Source organism: Gavialis gangeticus, unplaced genomic scaffold, assembly GCF_001723915.1.
Source record: "Gavialis gangeticus isolate Ggan-Ray unplaced genomic scaffold, GavGan_comp1, whole genome shotgun sequence".
Classification (NCBI taxonomy): Eukaryota; Metazoa; Chordata; order Crocodylia; family Gavialidae; genus Gavialis; species Gavialis gangeticus.
Window position 1 is genome coordinate 2,471,819 of NW_017728996.1, and position 19,280 is coordinate 2,491,098.

Sequence of the window (19,280 nt, forward strand, 5' to 3'; positions counted from 1 at the left end):
CACAAGCCCCACGATAGACCGGGGTCCTTCACGTCCTCCAAAATTCCCACCCACACGCCTGCCAAATGCAGGCTTCCCAGGGAAATTTCCAGGCTTTTGCGTGTTTGTCTAAAGCAAATTTATTTATTTCGGCGGTGGTCAAATAAACACGGGGCCCGGGGAGACGCGGGGATCGTTTGTTGTTGCGCTGTCTTGGTTCGATAAGGAAACCTTTGATGAAGTGAAGGGACTTTGTGTGCCTAATCTGAGGCTAGCAGCTCCACAGAGCGATTGTAAAAATGCTGCGGTGTCTGCAGGGAGCAGTAATTACATAGGAGGATTAAAAGGTCCTAAACCTCACCTATATTTCACTTTTGTAAACGAGGGAGGAACAAAGAGCGCTCGGCTCGCGGAGAGGAAAGAATAATTGACACAATTCGCCGGCGCTGGATGATTATAATGTAAATACTGGCATGGAAGAGGGCAAAACTAATTTAGGCCTTCAACTTCTCATCCGACGTTTAACAAGGGGGATAAACACCTCTTTTTAAAGGAGTGTCATGAAACCCAAACCCCAGTTTTCACTTTGATTACCTTTGTTGCCCTCTTTCGGCTAAGCCCCTGTCTCGGGCACTTGGCAACCAGGCTGGGGGATTTGGTAAAACTGGCTTTTAAGCCCAAAAAGGGTCTATGCGAGGTGGGGGGAGACCAGGGGATGGGGCATCCGCTTCCAGCAGCCTTCAGCACAGCCACAACCGGCTTAGCTGAAGATGGCAAACCCGAGGTTGAGTAACTTGAGTGTTTGAGCTTTGAGTATTTCCCCGGTTTTTTATTTGACCTTTGAGTATTTCCCTGTTTTTTGAGTGTTTGATCTCTGAGTATTCCCATTTTTTGAGTATTTGACCTTTGAGTATCTCCTTGTTTTTTGAGTATTTGACCTTTGAGTATTTCCCGTTTTTTGAGTATTTGACCTCTGAGTATTCCCATTTTTTGAGTATTTGAGCTTTGAGTATCTTCTTGTTTTTTGAGTATTTGACCTTTGAGTATTTCCCTTTTTTTGAGTATTTGAGCTTTGAGTATTTCCTTGTTTTTTGAGTATTTGACCTCTGAGTAGTCCCATTTTTTGAGTATTTGAGCTTTGAGTATTTCCTCGTTTTTGAGTATTTGACCTTTGAGTATTTCCCATTTTTTGAGTATTTGACCTTTGAGCATTTCCCTGTTTTTTGAGTATTTCCCCATTTTTTTTGCTGTTTCTGCACTTCTGGGTGTTGATAAGACTAAAATATGTCAAGCTCCCATACAAAACACAAGAAGTCTTGGCTCCAAAATGATACCTTTTATTTTTATATTGGAACCAAGACTTCTAGTTTTTTGCATGTCTTCTTGTCTCAGACCAACACGGCTACCAAGTACACCCATCAAGCTCCCATGGCTTTTTCCAGCCTGACCAGAAACAAGGGAAGCCGAAGGCCTGTTCTCATGAGATTTTCATCCCCGGGTGATTTAGAAAAGCACCGGGCTTCCTGGGTGTCACCGGAATGGCTCAGTGCTGGGCCTGCACGGCGAGGGGAAAGGCTGGCATGGCTAGCTGGGGCTGGGAGAGCCTGACGCTCCTCAAGTCACCGTGGGGGAAGTCCCTCATTGCTTGATTCCCAAAATTGGACGCACCCAATTAAGGGTAAAAAATATGTGCCTGCAATTACACGCCTGAGTTATGACTTTAGTGACAATGAGCATACAAGGAAGTCGGATAATTGCATATGCAAATGAACGGCTACCTGATTTGCATATGTGACTGCAGAGCTTGCGTGGGAAAAGGCAGCCCATCCTCCCGTGGCCTCTTTCGCAGGAGAGGATTGGGCGGTTCCAGCTGCGATGATCAAAGCCTTGATCTCAGTTTCCTCGCTGGAGAAATGACAACAGCGCTTCTCTATTTGCCATGGGGCGGTGCAAAGTTTACTGAATGAATACGTTGGATGTCAAATGCTTTGAGATCCTCAGGTAGAAAGTGCCGTAAGAGTGCAAAGGGCTAATGATCGAGGGATCAGCACTGTGGTTACTAGATGAGCCGATACCCAGGAACAAACACACGGGGAGATTACACAACGCCGGGGACAGGGAAAACATCGAGTAGTGCTCTTTTGCCCAACTGACTTCTGATTTCAGCTGATGAGAGCAACTGCGCAGATGAGCATCGACGTCTGAATTCTCCATCGGCCGAACGTGCCCATAAACATGTAGGTATGAGACAGGTTTGTTTTGCTCTCTGAAGCAGAGGTTAAATTTCCTGACAGCTGTTGCGACTGGTAAACACCACTTTGGATGAGTTAGTCAGATTTGCTCCCCATAACTTCGATGGAGAAGCAGCCCTGAAACGACAGAAATGAGAACAGCGCCTATATTTGGTGCATTTTATAAGTGTGTGAGAAGGAGAAAGGAGGTTTTACTCCCAAATAGAGAGTAAATCTATCTTTACTCCCAAACAGAGGGTAAATCCATCTTTTCCTTGTAGCTAAAGCAACATCCCTGGCTTCTGGGTGGCTGTGGAAGGGAGAGGGGAGCGCCCCCCCCATCCCCCAAATGCTTTGTGTCTTGGATAAGAAGCAATTATCAACAATATAATAAGGATGGGAAAATGAACAAAGGGCTCAATATGTTAAACTAAATGACTAACACGAATGCATTCCTATTAATGGGTCAATATTAGGTTGGCAGTTGCTGTCTGTCCCCATTTCTCATTAGCCTTGACCTTGACCTCAATGCCCTGTTTGCCGGGAGACAGAATCCCATAACAACTGGGTTGGCAAACGTATTGGCCCGGTAATCCATAAATATTGATTCGTTGTTTGCAGTGTAATTTAAATGTCAGTTATAAGCTCAGGGCAGATAAAGATCTGTATCAACAATAAAACTGGATAGAGGCTATAAATCCCTGGGGAAAGCTAAGTTAAAATGGAAATGCAACGTATGCGTCCTTTAAAAAAAGAGAGCGAGAGAGAAAACATTTCCTGGGCATGACAGGGAAAGGGAGAGGTGCTGATTATCTGGGCAATCAGTCTGATTTTACATGCCAAATTAGGCCGTCCCCACTCTGGGTGTGTCTGCACAGCCACTGTCACGTGCAGCCGGGGTGGACATGGCAGGCTGCCCTGGCATGTTGGCAGGAGATTTGACCCAGCAAAGCAAACAGCGGCATCGATGCACGGCAGAATAGACCCTGGTGAACTCCGGCGAGCACCGGGTTGCAGATCTCCGCGCATGCTGCAGCCTGAATGAGATGAGAAGCTGTGGCATGTGTTCCTGTAATCACGGAGAGAGGCCACGGGAAGCCGGGCGGGATTTGCAAAGTCATCGGCTCCAGGCCATTGCTGGCAGCCGCGTCACATCACCCCGTCCCTAAATAAAATAAGTTGTTTGCAAAGATCTAGTTGGTCTAAGAAAAGATATCACCTCTGCCACCAGCGCTGATGCCCTTTACAACCTGGATACCCGTCCCTTCTGTACCTTTAACCAGCTCCTTCTTTAAACTACCTTGCTCTCGCTTCGCTGGGAAGCTTGTTTCAGGACTTCTCTCCTCTGATAGGTAGAAACCATCTAACTTCCAGCCCAAATTTATTCAGTTACTCCAGACTGCAAGGTCATCTCCCCCTTCCTGGCTCTGGTTTCTTTTCAGCTCATGTAAAAGAAAATCTCCTGTACGATATTCCGATCCCCCTCTGGCTGGGCAATGCCTCCCTGCTTCGCGTCACCGACACATCGCAATGGGCACTCCTCTTTCCCCAAGTCTGTCTACAGAAAAACCTCGAGGTGAGCCGGAGTCCACCCCCTGCCTGGAGCTCGCACTCAGCCCCTTTGCTGCACTTGGGGGTTGTAAGATGGGTGGGGGACAACATTTGGCATGCCACAAATGAGCCCCACACCCTCCCCGAGTGCCACTTGGATCCCCTTCCTCTGCCCGATCGTCTGCTCTGCTTTCTACTCCCCCCCCAAGCTGCTGCTCTGACTGCTGCTTCCTGCCCCATCCGCGGCTGGGCTGCTTGTCCCCTCCGCGTTGCATGCCATGCACAGAGGCTGCCCAGGACCTTTGCGGCACGTGGGCTGCGGGGTGGCTGTCCTCGGTTTTAGGCCACCCCTGCCAGCCCACTCTGCTTCCCCAGCAAAGGCAGCTGCTTTCCTTCACTGCTGGGCAGGAAAGCACATGGTTTTTACTCTCCTCAGCAGCTCTTTGCAGAAATTTTGAGCGTAATTTTGCATAATTTTGAGCAGACCGCGAGCCCAGGCTGCGTTTTGGACTATGCAGAGTGTGCATCCTCCATGTGCTCAGCAAGCCAAGAGAACGAGCTCTGTCCTGCCAGGGCTCGCTGTTTTGAGGACTGGCCCTGAGCTGAGCAGGGAGCCTGACCTCACACCCCACGAACGCTCCTGTGCCCGGGGTGCCGCAGGCACAGACGCACGCCGTAAGGGACGGCCCCACCCTGCGGCCCTTGGTGAGACCCCTCATTGGAGCAAGGACTAGCTCTGAGGGCAGCCATGAATTAATGCAGAGGTGAGGTCTGCCCCCATCCAGATTCCAGCAGCCCCTTTGCCCCATTGCAGGACATTAGACATTAGGAAAAACTTCCCTGGAAGCACTGGAACAGGCTCTGCAGAGAGGTGGAAACCCTGAGAGGTTTCCTAGCCCCAAGAAATACTCTTTCTTCAATGTTTCCTTCATTTCTTTATCACACACGGTTTCCTTCTGAAAACCTCTATTGATAAAGTCCAATACTACTCATATTTTCCATTATCCCCTTCTAGCCTCTCTGACATTTATGCAGGTCCATTTTGATATCCCAAGATGCACTCATATGTTTAGCCCAAACACCATCCCTACATCCTTTGAGAAAGTTTCAACCATTTCAGCAGCAAATTTCTCTCAACCTCCTCATCCAGCTAGGACAGCTATTGGATCACTACACAGACTTCCTTTGCACATCTTAGTGCTGCGGTTAATTTTTTTATAATGAATATTAAAAAAAGAGCAAAAGGTGTCAAATCTTGAACTGTGTTCTTACTGTCTAGTATTTTCCTATTGTTTTGGGGACACTGCATAATTTTCTGTGCTCCTTCATAGAAATTTCACCATCGATAAATGTACTTTCATCAGATCCGTCATGCTGGTCATCACCCTCCCAAATGCCTTGGCATAGTCTACTCAACATCCATGCACATCCTTCACCGTCATCTGGCACCTGTCAGTCAGGCTTGTTCACCCTCAGATGGTGCCTGAAACTCATACCACTTCTTCCACATCCCTTCTGTGCTTGATGAAACACATCGTCAGCTTCAACACGTTCAACAGGGATGAGTTCCCAGATAACAGGCAAGGAAGTTATAGGACTTCAGCTGTTGACACCAACTGCTTCCTTTCCTGGTCCTGCTATCCAGTGAAAAGCACATTTTCCCAGTGTTATGCATGGACATGTTGTGAGCTGAGAATAAGCATCCATTAGGCTACGACCCAATTAGGGAGGTCACTGTCTTCCTGGCACTTGCCAATTAGATCGTTTTCTTCTTATTCTTCTTCGTCTATCAACTGCACTTCATTAGGATTAACCATATTTTGTCATTCGTACTTATCACCGGTAATAGGATCATCATCACTATCACCACTTATTAAAGTTATTACCATTATTCTTATTGTTGTTATTGTGCTCACCAAATCCTATCCAAGGGGCATCGAATAGGGTAGCCAGAACAGGACAAAAAGGCAAGTCTTGGCCAGGCTCGGTGCAGGGAGAGGTTCGGGTATGAAGCCAGGGAGATGGTTCTGCTCATTCAGAAATGCACACACTTTTGTAGGCAATGTGCTTCATCCCTCTGCAGGCCTCTTATGGTCCCCCCACCATGCTCTCAAAATTTTGGCCATGCAAAGGAGCACGTTACAGGAAGGGCTGGTGGATTCCCCCTCAGATTGGGATGATGTCGCATGCACGGCAGTGCACAGATGATCCACTCCGATGCACCGTGGCAGGTCTTGGGAGACGCAGAAGCAAAACCCGGATGCGTGCCTAGGCAATATATTGTATGTCTGTCTCCATCCCCCTAGATTTCCACTCACCAGAGCATCTGCCTCAGGAAACCAGCCCTGTGCTGATAGTGGGAAACTAACCCTTTATTGTATTCCCCTTTCCGGGCCATCTTCAACCATCCAGGCAACTTCCCTTTGCTCTGGGGTCCTCTGTAAATATAGCTGGCTCCAGGCTTAATAATAACCCTGTAATGGACACAGCTTGATCGCCACCAGAAGTAGTGACCAAGGACACTGTCACATGGCCTGTGGTTTGACCACATCCTTTCTGCCCCTGCCACAGACCTGTGAAGCCGTGCTGTTCTTGTATGACCATTGCATGCACTACGGGGCCTGGGTGAAAGCTTTGGATAGCCGGGAGATTGTGCAAAGCAAGACCCACGCATCGCACGACGCACCTGGGCAGGCCTGACACGGCTCACAACTGTACACACCCTCTGCGTGCTCCCAGATGTCCTATTTGCACGTGAGGCTGCAAGCTGGCTGGGGACCCAGCCTGGCTCACTTGCACAGTTGAAGATGCCCTGCAGAGCTGACCTGTGACTGCCAAAAGACCCTGGACACAATGGCAACTCCAAGTGACAATTCAGGACTGTGCTTGGGTTGCCTCTGGGGAACACCATTCACGAGCGTTTGTCACTGCAGCATCTACATCTGAACTTGCCTGAAGGGTGGTTCTCCTGCCCCGTCCCTTCCCCCCGAATCTTTACCCTGCCGTTTGGCAGCCTAACAAGACACAGCCAGTCCCAGAGCAGGAGAGACAGGCCTTGATGGCAACTCCACCCTCCCCAGCAGAGAAGGGGCCGAGGCTGCAATGTTGAGAGCAGAGCCCAGATCCCAGCCCCAGCATTTGACAATGCTCAGAGCCGTGTAGTGCCTCCAGCCCATCTCTGGAGCTTACATCTCAGGGTTTCCCATGGTCCATTTTTGGAAAATGAGACACATAGGTGGTTGCAAAAAGGATGGAGCTGGACTGTTCTCCGTGGGGCAGATGACAGAAGGAGCAACGGGCTCCAACTGCAGCAAGGGAAGTTGAGGTTGGATATTAGGAAAAACTTTCTCACGAGGAAAGTGGTGATGCACAGGAGAGGTTGCAGACTCTCCATCCTTGCAGGAAGACCTGGGTAGACAAACCCTTGGCTGGGATGATGAAGTTGGGGCTGGTCCTGCTTTGAGCAGGGGGTTGCACTAGATGTGACCTCCCGCGGTCCCTTCCAGCCCTCTTTTCTCTGATGCTATGCCAATGACACACCTGCACGGAAACCTCCTGCCAGAGCTCCTCTGCCATCAGACTTCGCCTCCGCCTGACTTCATGGCAACCTTTAAACCCACCTGTGATATCATGGAGCATGTCGTGAGCTGTGCCAGATTTGGCCCTCAGTCCCACAGATGGTGAGTCTGAGCACGGAGGTGTAACCAAATATGTTGAAGTAGTGCAAAAGTCTCCAGGCACAATGTGGCACCGACTGCATCCAGACCTTATTTCTGAGTCAGTCCCATAGTCACACAAAACCTCGTAGCCCACTCAGCAAGTGAAATCCAGCTAGCTGCTGTTTCCCCTTTGGCAGGTGCCGTCCTGCCCATATTAAGGCTGAAAATTGTTTTGGAAACCACTCTCTTCTATAAATAGAGTAAGGATGGTCATTAGTCCCTGGGGTCTGTACGCAGGCTCAGTGGGGCACTAGTCTCCAGGTATGGGAAGATAAGCGACTGTGAGATAAGATAGGGGATGAATTAAAAGTGTGCTGGCTAATCTGTGGTCACTGCCTGTGTGTGTGCTCTTATCCCACGGTAAATGCAAGTTTACTTAGCCAGCTTTCTTTAAGGGTCATTTTTATTCCAGGATAAGAGCTTGCATGTCACACCTTCCCTTCCCTTGCAGTTACTCATTCATGTGGCCAAACCCTCAAACCGAAACCCCGGGTCTCTCGAAAATTTCATGATAAAAGTAATCCTGGTGGAACAACTGGCCACGCTACGAATAAAACATGTTGGAAGTGGTCTAATTTACTATGATAAATCAAAACGTACCACGATAAAAAGACATCAAAGTCTATCTTCACACACAACTAACTTAGCAAAATGGCGATTTTTGTCGCTGTTTTGTGACATGCATCTAAACGACACATCACGCGTACAAGTGCCCTGACAGTGTAAAGAAAGGGTTTCAAAGCAGTCTCCCACCCAAAGCAAAACACAGCTACCTTTGCAACGTGCGCTCTTGGTTGGGACTCTGTCTTTCCAGAGCTTGCAATGTAGATGGCTACTTAAGTGTTGGACTCACCCAAAAAAAGGCTACAAAGGAGAGTCATCCAATAAAGGGTGCATGAAACGGAAAGGAGCTCTGTTCACTATAAGTTGTGCTACCACCCTTTCTGCATCAGTGGTGCAAAATCAGCGCTGGGGCTTCCTTGGGGCAGGCAGGAAGAGGCAGGTTTTCCAAAGCACGCGTGCAAGCTATATAACGGCATGCCGCCTGGCCAGGTATGCATGCACGTGGCAGCGCCTGTGTATGAACTGGCTGCTGGGGTCTGAGTAGGCAGTGAGCAACCCCTCACCTGCATCCGTTAGCTCGGCACCTCGTTCGCAAAGCCTGTGCTTTCGGATGCCCAATGGCAGCCTGAAGCCTACAGCTCCTCCAAGCTCCTCCATAGGGTATCTGCCAGGCGGGCAGGTCTTGTGAAGGGCCTTTGTGAGTGCACACTGTGGGCCTTTTGAGCCGGCTTGCACTGTGAGGAGCCAACGCGCTGACACACGGGATCTTTCCCCATTTCTCCGCGTGCCGCAATCCGAAAACAAAACAGACAAAAAACCATCTCTTCGTGCAAAGGCATTTCCTAGCAGCTGGTGTGCGAAGCCTTGCCCGGCAGCTGCCAGAGCCAGCAACCCCCACAAGGCATGCAGCCCTCTGCCAAACATAACACCAGCAACTGAAGCCGGGTGTGCAAGCTCTAAGGACCTTGTTGGGTGTGCGCCGCATCCCCCTGGATGGGAGGAGAGAGCTGCCCCAGCGGACAGAGGCTTTGCCATGGGGAGAAAACTGACAGGAGGAGGGTGAGCGTGGGATTGTCACTGCGCTGGGTGCAGGAATCTGCTGGATGTGCTTGGGATGAAGCATGTGGAAGCTGAATATGGGTGTGTGTGTGTGTGCAATGTGTGCACTCCTTGACTGATTTCATCCTCTCTTTCAGCCAAGTGAAACGTAAGGAAAGTGCTGAGAGTATCACAACTCATCTGTTCAGCTCCATTGCCACCTCTCTGTTGGCCACTTGCAACCTCACCGTGCCCAGGTGGGAACAGGTCGCAGACCCTCCTGCTCCAAAAGCTGCTACCCTGTGGGCTAAGGAGAGTCTCCATTAGTACGAAGCAGTATAGGAACTATGGCACAGAGGCGAGTAATTCTGATGTCACTCAGAGGAAGGTGATGGCTTATGCACGGGACAGGGGTTCGGTCAAGAGGAGGTGTGGGGACGTCATGGGGGATGAGGTCCCAGGGAGGCACTTGAAGGAAAGACACGGCCTCTTTGCACACAAGTGAGTGGAGCCAGCTCCAAATCCAGTACGTGACATCAAAGCCGCAGCGAAGCCAGGGGAGGAAGGCCTCCGAGGGGGCAGCTGAGCAGAAGAACGGGATCAGGTTGTATTTACTCAGCAACTATTCTCCAGCAGCCCAACCACTTCTGCAACCTCCAGGTCGAGTTCCTGCCTTTCCAGCGCCGCTTTTCACGCACGTCTCGCCCCAGCGGGTCTTCCCCAGCAAGAGAAACTTGCACCGTCCCCACCTCTCTCATGCCGGGTGTTGATCTTGATTGCAAGTGACAGTCTTAATTTTCTTGAGGAGGGCACATCAGCTCCCGGCGTATCGGTTCAAAATCCTCCTCTCATCTCCACTGGGTTTGAACGCTCTCCGGTAACAAGAGCTTAGTTTTGTCTCTCCTAGCTGGACCAGTTGGCAAGGCGCAGACTGTGCAGGAAAACATTGCCACAACATCCTTTTTGTCTTGTGGAAATAAGATACAAATTCTTGGCTCGCTCGTTCAAACGCAGCCTTCGTGCTGCCAATGTATGTAAACTCGCAGCTGAGACACAGGCTACACACAGGTAGGAGCAGAGAGCAATGGAAAAATTGCTGCTTCTTCCTGGAGGAAGGCCCTCAGCTTTCCTCCCGTTAGTATGACGAGGTTCTTTGGGTAAAAGATGATGTCTTTTATTAGACCAACTAAATAGTTGGAAAAATGGTTCTTTGCAAGCTTAACACCCTTCTCGAGGCACAGCATTGCTTTTCTTCGCTGCACGCCCAATTCAGGGAGTTTTTTTAAATTTAAGGAACAGCCATTCAAATGGCTCCAGCACCTAATATCTCTATGAAGCAGCCCTAGACACTGAGCTCATTATTTATTGAAATCTATCAATGACTTTAAAAGAAATCTTTTATATCAGATTTGCAGCTAAGTAATCCACTTAATCTATTCGACAGAAAGAAAACCCACAGCCTATGGAGTCTTATGCTGCTTTTGAACATGGGTTAAATGAAACATATACTTCTTTTTTTGTCTAGAGATTAAAAAAAAAAAAGAAGGGATATCAGCCTCATGCTGATGGAGCTCACACCTCCCGGTGACATTAATGGGATTTTTCTCTCTGGTATACAGAGGAGGAAACGGAGACAACGCGAAAGCTTTTACCTCCATTTGTGAATGCGAGGCATGCTAAAGGCGCCTGACTTCCAGGATGCGGTTGCTCAGAGCTGTCTGGCCATGCTCCTGCAAGGGATCCGGCCAGCTGTAATGCACAAGGACTAGCTGGCATCCTTATTGACGGTCTTGAGAAAGCTCTGAAAGCCAAGCGTGCGGGAACATGGCATCCTTGTACGAGGGCCAGAAAAGTCATTAAACAGCGCGGAGCGAAAGCATTTCCAAACGGACTTTGAGGATCACTTCAGAGGCCGGGGCCTTGCCCTGAAGAGGGCAACAAGGGCAAAAAGTAGGACGAACGTGCTGGCATCTACTTGTCCACAATGAGAAAAGCATTGATCGGGGGACGGTGGTTATTCTCCTCGCCCGCCTTTTGGTGTCAAAGCTACACGCATGAGGATCGTGGACCCCTTTGGGATCTTACCAGATAAAACAGTGCTATGGAAATGTTATTTGTGATATAACAAATGCTTGCTTAGCATCTCAAATTCAGGGCCTGACAGAACCGGCAAGGCACGCGCTGGCTTTGCAGGCCAATGGGCAATGCCACCATCACTTCTTGGCATCTAAGGGAAACTCCTCCTATGAGGTCCCTGCACCAAGTCAACCTCAAGCAGCCCTTGAAGCAGGGCAGAGATGTCATCGGCCCCCTGTGCACAAAGACATTTCCTCCATAAGGCGCGTGTCTGAAGGCCGGTCCGTGGCCTTCAGAGGAGAATTGTGCTCGCTCCGTTTAAAACAAACTGATGCAAAACAAGCTGGGACCGCAGGATGGAAAAGAAAGGAGGGTCTGGTTTGCATTGCGCCCTCTGGAATTAATATAAACAGCCCTTGGAAGGTTTCATTAATATCCAATTTAATATGGTGCAATTGGAAGTTCATACGTGACGCCACCACAGCGTGTTTAAGTGCGTGGGGTTGAAAGATTGTACGCGGAGAATGTGACCTTTTAATGTGGTATTGAGGTATGCGCGCTCTAATCTTATTAGGTTGAAGGGCTTGAAGTTTAGAAGTTTAATTCAAACCCACATTATTATGACTTGCCCTTCGTGTTCCCTGTACGACCCATGATTAATCCATCAAAATAAAGGGAAAAAGAAACTCCCATTTGCAACATACAGAAGAGGTAATAGCACACCCGCTGAAATCATTTAAACCCCGGATGGCCAGGCCTCTCCTGATTGCTAGATCAAATAGAAAGTGTGTGGAGGAATTCGGTGCTACTTTAACCTCTGAACTTGGGGAGTTATGTTTTAATTCTATATCTGGATAATGTGACTGTAAGGTCTCGTCTGTTAAAAAAATTTTTTTTAAAAATCTGAAGTTGATTAGATAGGTCTTCAAGAACGTCTCAGGGTTTAATGGAGAGCTGTGCAGAAGGGAACGACATCGAGTGCCAGCTTTTCGGTGTCGGACCCAATCCTGACCAGACTGGCACAGGCACTTCATGCGGTGCCATTTTTCCACAGGGCTCACAAAGGTTCCCCAACGACGGTCCATCCGGGCACTGGCCAAGCCCCTTTGCAATAACCGCCTTCAGCAGAGTTACGGCCGCTGCCATCCACCAGCCTCTTCCAAATGCAATCTGTTTTAATGGGGGGCCGATCCAAAGTGGAGCGGGACCGGGGGAAAAATAAGTCTCTGGGCTGAGAGATTTATTTCAGAGCGTGTCAGCAACTGGAAAACATTTTCAAAATAAATAGCTCACGCGATGCCTGGGAGGCTTTTCTCGGGAGGACGGGGAGAGGGTGGAGAGCAAATTAGTCTTTGGGAGAACATTTCTCCAGGTGAATGCTGCAATCGCTGTGGCTCTCTGAAGTTTGTACGTTTTCATTGTACTTGACAAGCTCCAAATAACCAGATTGGCTCTTTCCAAATTAACTTTGAATCCCCGGCTAGAATATACTGTAAACTATTTACCATACAGCTGTCTACAGGCCATGGGGGCTTCTTAGGACTGATTAAGCTTTTTTTCCTTTTTTTTTTTGGATGCTGGGAAAGGGGGAGTTCAAAGGCCTGTGGAGTTGCACAAGGCATAATCTCTATTGTGAGAGCAGTCGGGGGCTCTGCAGAACCCGCTTGCTGAAGCAAATCGGCAATATCCACAGTTCTTTCGCTCCCAGCCTATGTGGCCCGTGGATCCAGCTCCACAACGAGGTTTTGGAGATCCCGGGAAGCCCCGTGCCCAAGGGGGTGAGTTCCCTGGGCCCGCTCCTGGGGACAACCGCAGTTCAGAGGTGTCGTTTGCATGTGCATTATCTGGCACTAAAGCAATTCATGTTTGCAGCTGCTGCTGGAACAAATCTGATTAGGTCGGAGCTGTGTACACGGCATTGTAGGGCATTTGGAAAGGGTCGGCTTGGGAGCACGGTCCCGCTGCTTGCAAAGATCTCCAGTAATGTCGTTTCCCATAGCGCAGCCGCTACACCTTGGCTCCGGGCTCTGTAAATCCTATTATTGGTATTTTAATGACAGCATCCAACAGTGTCCAAAGCACTTCACTCTGGAGGACTGGGCACCACAAGTGGAAAGGCCACATGCGCGGTAATGAGTGCACCGGTAATGCAGCTGTTTGAATCGTACATCAACAGGCGGACACGCATATTCCCAACATGTTTACCCACTTGCCAGGTTGACTCCTCCACGGGAAACCTTCTCCAGAGTCGCGTGTGGGACCGCTGTCTTTGCAAGGAGAGGCCTTCATATGAATTCCCCGCGGTTTATCAGCGCAGCTCACAACGTTAGGTCACCGGCATTATGCAAACGGCAGGCAAAACGCAATGCAAACAGCATGCGCCAGCGCCTGGTACCCGAACGCCGTACTTCCATGGCATCTTAATCCCCTATTATTTATTTAGTGTCAGCTCCTTAAACATGCTCCGGAGGCCGGGGAAGGTGTGCAGCTTACGGGGCCTGACAACTCGCGGCTACGATATCAAGCGCTCGGCACGCCAAAGTCACGCGAAGTGGAAGAGATGCTCCGAATAAACGCATTGCAATGCTTCGGCTCTGGTTTGTACAGCTAAAGTCACCGCAGGGAGGCAAGGCGTTTGCGGGAGGTATGTCGCCAATCCGACAGGAAAGCGTTGTTTCTTAGGGCAGGAGGACAGCAAATATTTCTTGGGGAGACGCTGCCGTGATGGGAGCTGCAAACGGCCACGAGGGAGACGGTACTTGTCTCCCCACCAGCAACAGGGAAGATCCAGGCCAGGTGCTGGGGGGCGGCCTTCAAAACCTTCAGACTGAACCCCTATCCCTGTGCTCAGATCTCACCCCTGGCTTAGGGCTGAGGAAGGGTTTTGGGGTGAGTCACTGAAGGCTTCTTTGACCTCCCTTACCCATGTTTCAATGGACTAGAGGGGGTTGACTAGCAGCCTTCACCTCCCTGCAGTGGGGCTGCAAAGAGGATGGAGCTGGACTGGTCTCAGTGGGGGCAGATGACAGGACAAGGAGCAATGGGCTCAACTTGCAGCAAGGGAAGTTGAGGTTGGGTATTAGGAAAAACTCTCTCGCTGGGAGGGTGGTGAAGCACTGGGACAGGTTACCCAGAGAGGTGGTGCAGTCTCCATCCTTCAGACCTGGGCAGACAAAGCCGTGGCTGGGATGATGTAGTTGGGGCTGGTCCTGCTTGGAGCAGGGAGTTGCACTAGATGTGACCTCCGGAGCTCCCTTCAACCCTCATTTCTGTGAGTCTATGACTTGTGCATACAAGAGGAGCTGGACCCTGGGGTTGCGTTCGGCTCTGCTGAGCCACCAGCGGAGAAAACCACCCTCGGACAATTTCCTGATGGCCGGAGGCTGCCTGGGCCCTGTCCAACAAGGGGCTGCAGGGAGGGGGGACCATTTTTCCCATGATCTTCAGCACAAAAGCTTTTTTCAGAAATGCATCGGCTTCACAACCCCTCCCTCGGGTCCTGTGTGCTATCGTGTCAGCCTGTCCGGACCAAGACCAGCTCCAGGAGGATTTCCTTACATGAGGCGGGTCACGGCGCTGGGCAGGAGCAGATTCAAATCCCTGGATGCATCAGAGCAGGATTCAACCTTGGTTTCTCCTCACCTGGTGAGTGCCCCAATCCTTTGGGCTGTACTGAGGGAGGATGCTACCACGGGTCCCCGTTGCAGGAGAGGGAGAGCGGAGCCTCTGGTGTCCACTCCAGCTGTCGTCCTGGGCATCCCTGCCACCCCTGCCAAATCCCTCTGTAGGCAAGTGGCATGCACTGAAGCACCCGTGTCCTAGCAGGGCATTTATAGTTCCTGCCCCCCCTTCAGGAGTCATCTCTTCTTCCTTCTAGAGGCATGTAAGGGACTTGACCGAGTCCCCAAAAAGATGCAGTGGCAGGGCACATAGCCTAACGCGGGCTGGTCCTGAGGGCACTGCCCATCTGCACAGCACAGGGGCCCTCTCTCAGCACCAGCAAAACCCTCTGAGGTGTGTCAAAGCCATTACCCTCTATTAGCATGCATAATACACACCGGTTTCCAGGGCCTGCATCATATCTGTGACGTCCTTACCTAAACAACCGGGTACCCGTCAGCAGCAGGGTGGGCTGAGGCAGCCTGCAGCATGCAATCCTAGCTAGGTACCAACTCAGCCCCACGAGGCCGGCGCTGCTTGGCACCTGGACACAACCCCGCTCCGGTCCTAGTAGCTGACCAAGGGGCAGGAGAGTCCGGCCGTGGCAGGAGGAGGGGCAGGCATGGGGTCTCTAGGCCAGGCCGCAGGTGCAGCGCCCGTTGATGCCACAGCCAGTGCATCCAGAGCAGGATTCAGCCCCAGATGTTTCCCTTCCCTCTTCATTTGCATTCTGGGAATGGATCAGAAACCAAATCAAACAGGAGCCTGACGCCAGCCCCTACATCTGCCTTCAGAAGCCCTCCGCCACGGCCACAAGCACCCACTAATCCCGGCCAGGCAGCGCGGCGGATAAACCAGACAGGGCTGCAGCAGCGGGGCTGGATGGCGCTAAGTCACCTCCCAGCCCTGCTCCCCTGGGCCCCGGTCCTGCAGGACGGGATGTCCCCAAAATGCCCCTCCTGTAGCCGTGGAGGGGGGGCGTTTCAGGTGAGAGCAAACTCCCTTTTTATCTGCAAGACCTGCCTGAGGAGCAACCCCCCATGCTGGGGCTGGTTTTAATGACCGATGCCGGCACTTTGGAAGCAGGGCTCCATCTGCACGCAAACAGGCTGGCCGGTCACCCCCGAGTTACGGCGCTTCCCTGAAAGCGCATGGAGGGGGTCACCCAAAGTGTCCGTGCACGGCTTCGATTGACCAGCCCGTGGAAATAGAGAACAAATGAAAACCCGATGGCAAAAAGCAGCGTGCGGCATGCAGGAGCCTGGATGTCACACGGAGCCCTGTCCTGGTCTCCGTCTGCGCTCGCTCCCCCTGCTCCTGCCCGCGGCCAGGCGAAGGCTTTGCTTCTTCCACCCTCAGACCTTGGCTGTAGCTTGGGCGGCCTCGGGCATTCAGTAGCCACATCCCCTATTAAAAATAAACCAGGTGTGTCCTGAGCCTGAAGAACAAGAACTGCTCTGGGGTCCTCAGTGGAGAGCCCCCCCGCGCTCCCCGGGGCTGTCCCAAGAGGGCTTGCCAGGATGCGGTGCTGTGCTGCAAGGAGATGCTGTATGAAACCCCGGCTGGACCTTGTCAAGCTGGGGAAGAGATTTGGGAAAGAAAACCAGGCTGAGAGGCAGGGAGGATATTATGCTGGTCAGGCCCAGCACTCAGAGGTGGTGGGATGATGGAGTTGGGGCTGGTCCTGCTTGGAGCAGGGGGTTGGACTAGATGTGATCTCCCGAGGTCCCTTCCAGCCCTCATTTCCTATGATTTCTATGATAAACCCTGGGGTGGTCCGTCATTCAGAGGAAAGTCTCCTCTCTGGAGATGACTTCTGGCTGCTTCCCTCTGCTTCGCATGGATGGTGGATGGATGGGGCTGGCTCGAGACTCATCCCAGCACATGCTTTCCCGCCAGCAGCTGCTCCACTGCAGCCCACACATGCTCCCAGGACCTGGTCCACCCCCAAAAAGTCCAGGGGACAAACTTTTGCCTCCTCCGGTCTGCATGCAGCAGCTGTCCTGGGGTGCAGAGGCCCATGAGATGTCCTGGGTGGAGTCTGCAGCCAAGACGTGCTCTCACGTGGATCCCCAAATCTGTGGCATGGAGAAAGAGAGCTAGCAGCCCTAATGGGAGCAAGAGGACATATACCTTGTCTTCCCACGGCAGACAAAACTCTTAAGGTAGAGGTGATATCTTTTATTAGACCAATGGCTATGACAAATATCCTTCATCTCCCCTAGGCAGGTCTCCTTCAGACCCTTGCACTAAGCACTGGAGTTTCTCTAGCAGGAAATGACCCGGGACTCAGATCTGTACACTAGTGCTAAGATCCTCGTCTAATATACTTTGCAATTAATTGCTGCCGGAGGACTTGCCTGTGACTGCAGGATTACACACGCGTTCTTTGCCGAGAGTCAAAGACACACACACGGCCTCTCTCTCTCACACCCCCCCCCCAACGTCTTTATGAGAAACCAAATTTGAGCAAACCAAAGCCCCTTAAATTAAATGCAATAAAAAGTTTGGCCGGCTTGCAAAGGAGCTGGCCTGGGTAGTTCTGAAGGGACTTGGATCTCCACAAGGCTAATGACATCTTTAAAAAAAATAATAAAATAAAAAAGAGCCCAGTGTAAATTTCCCTGAGTGGTTTTCGGCTTTAATGGGAATGGCCCTGATATACAACAGAAAAGGCCATTCCAAAAAATGAACTAGTTTTCCAAGTGGCAGGAAGCCAACAGAACAGGCCGTTCATGAGCAACAAGCCTGGGTTTTAAAAAAGAAAACCAAAAATAATGAAGCCTAATGAATATGAGAATGCCTAAAGGGGTTAATGACCAGCCAGAGATTTGAGCTATTCCCAGACCGCGGCAAGGAAAGGCTAAATCACAGGCTGAATCGACGAGCGCACAATGGCTGAGAGCTACGGGAACGTGTTGGGAGAGATGACTGGCTTCGGTCTCTCCACTGCTCCCCCTCCCGAGGGTGACCACCTGTCCTTAATTGGGTGGGACAGTCCCAAAATCAAGTCCTGGTCTCAGGCTGCGTGACTCTGGGACGCGTTGGTCTCAGATTCCCAGTATCCTGCAGAGATCCGGGTTTTCTGTTTACTGCAGAAAAAGGCAGGAAATGGGTTTCCCTTGCACATTCACAGCGCTCCAGCCTGCAAGGGGCTGCTTGGGGCTTGGGGGAGTAGGACGCAGGAGGTGCCACATGCATGTGTGCATGCGCACATGCACGAGGCCAGGAATACAGCTAGGCAGCGTGGAGAGCAGCTCCCTGAAGGGAAGTCTATGGGCAGGGAGGGGCTTAGAGGGATCGGGGATCAAAAGCAGCGTAGCCACATCCACACAGTCGCACAAATCCTAGAGAAGCAGGGATGGAAGGGAGCTCCAGGTCACATCTAGCACAACCCCCTGCCTGAAGCAGGATCAGCCCTGTCCAAACCCTCCCAGACACATCCATCATCTAAATGCTGCATAAAACTGCCATCAACCCTAGCACAACACAAAATATCACACCCAAACCTGCCCCGGGGAAAGCAGGAGGACTGCGGCAGCCAACGTCCTGCTTCTGGTAAAGGTTGTTAATATACTCTCCAGAGATCCCAGGTGGAGGCTATGACCCTACTACAGAGGAAAGCAACCTCCCAGTCCACGGGGGAAAATTCCCTCCTGACCCTAAATACAGCATCAGTCTGGCCCTGAGCAGAGATGCAAGACCCTCTAGCCAGGAACCTCTAGGTGTAGGACCCAGCAGAAGCAATCCCCAGTCAAAATCCCCAGGGGTGCCATGCATCAGCCCACATGAGGCCCCATGTGGACACATCTAGGCCTATTCTAGTTGGGGTGGCAGTGCATGTGGATCAGCATTTGACCTCATCTTTGTTAAGCCCGGGAAATCCATGCTCCAGACAGGGCCTCGGTGAGTGGTGGCATCCTGCTGCAATGCCATGAAGTGGCATATACCGTGCACAAGTGCTCTTGTCCAAGAAGATTATTTGCTCCAGGAAACCCACCCTCCTTTGGCCATTTGGGCAAAAGCTGCTGTACATCTGAGGAAAGTGCTATCCCTCATGGGTCTTAGGGAAGTGGACAGGTCCAGGACATGCAGGACAGTGACAATCATCACCACAGCGTCCGAGCGCCTTACCATTGGCGATGGGGTTTATCCTCCCTGTGACTTGTTCCACGTCTCACAGGAAACTTGTAACTCATCCAAATAACACCTGAGCTCATCTAGACCTGCACTGCTCGTCCCATGAGAGCTGCACCTAGGGGTAAGCCAGCTGCCTGTGATGGATTTGCAGCCTTGGGGTCCCAGGGAAGGCCACGGTGCGGTAAGAGCTCCTTGGTGCAACACACCGGGTTCGGGGCTTGTACTCCCAGTTCCTCACTCTTTGGGATGCAGACAGTGTCACTGGATATCCTGGGGTCTGGCCCAAGCCCATCTAGATGACACGGACTGCCAGTGCCCTGAT

General features: G+C 51.1%; 1 long non-coding RNA gene across 1 annotated transcript; it reads left to right on the forward strand.

Moving 5' to 3' along the window:
• The first annotated feature begins 222 nt into the window (after window positions 1–222).
• LOC109288406 lies at window positions 223–18,436 on the forward strand. Its single transcript, XR_002095130.1, has 3 exons — window positions 223–233; window positions 7,082–7,086; window positions 18,197–18,436. It is a non-coding gene; the product is annotated as an uncharacterized LOC109288406 (long non-coding RNA).
• The last annotated feature ends 844 nt before the right edge of the window (window positions 18,437–19,280 follow it).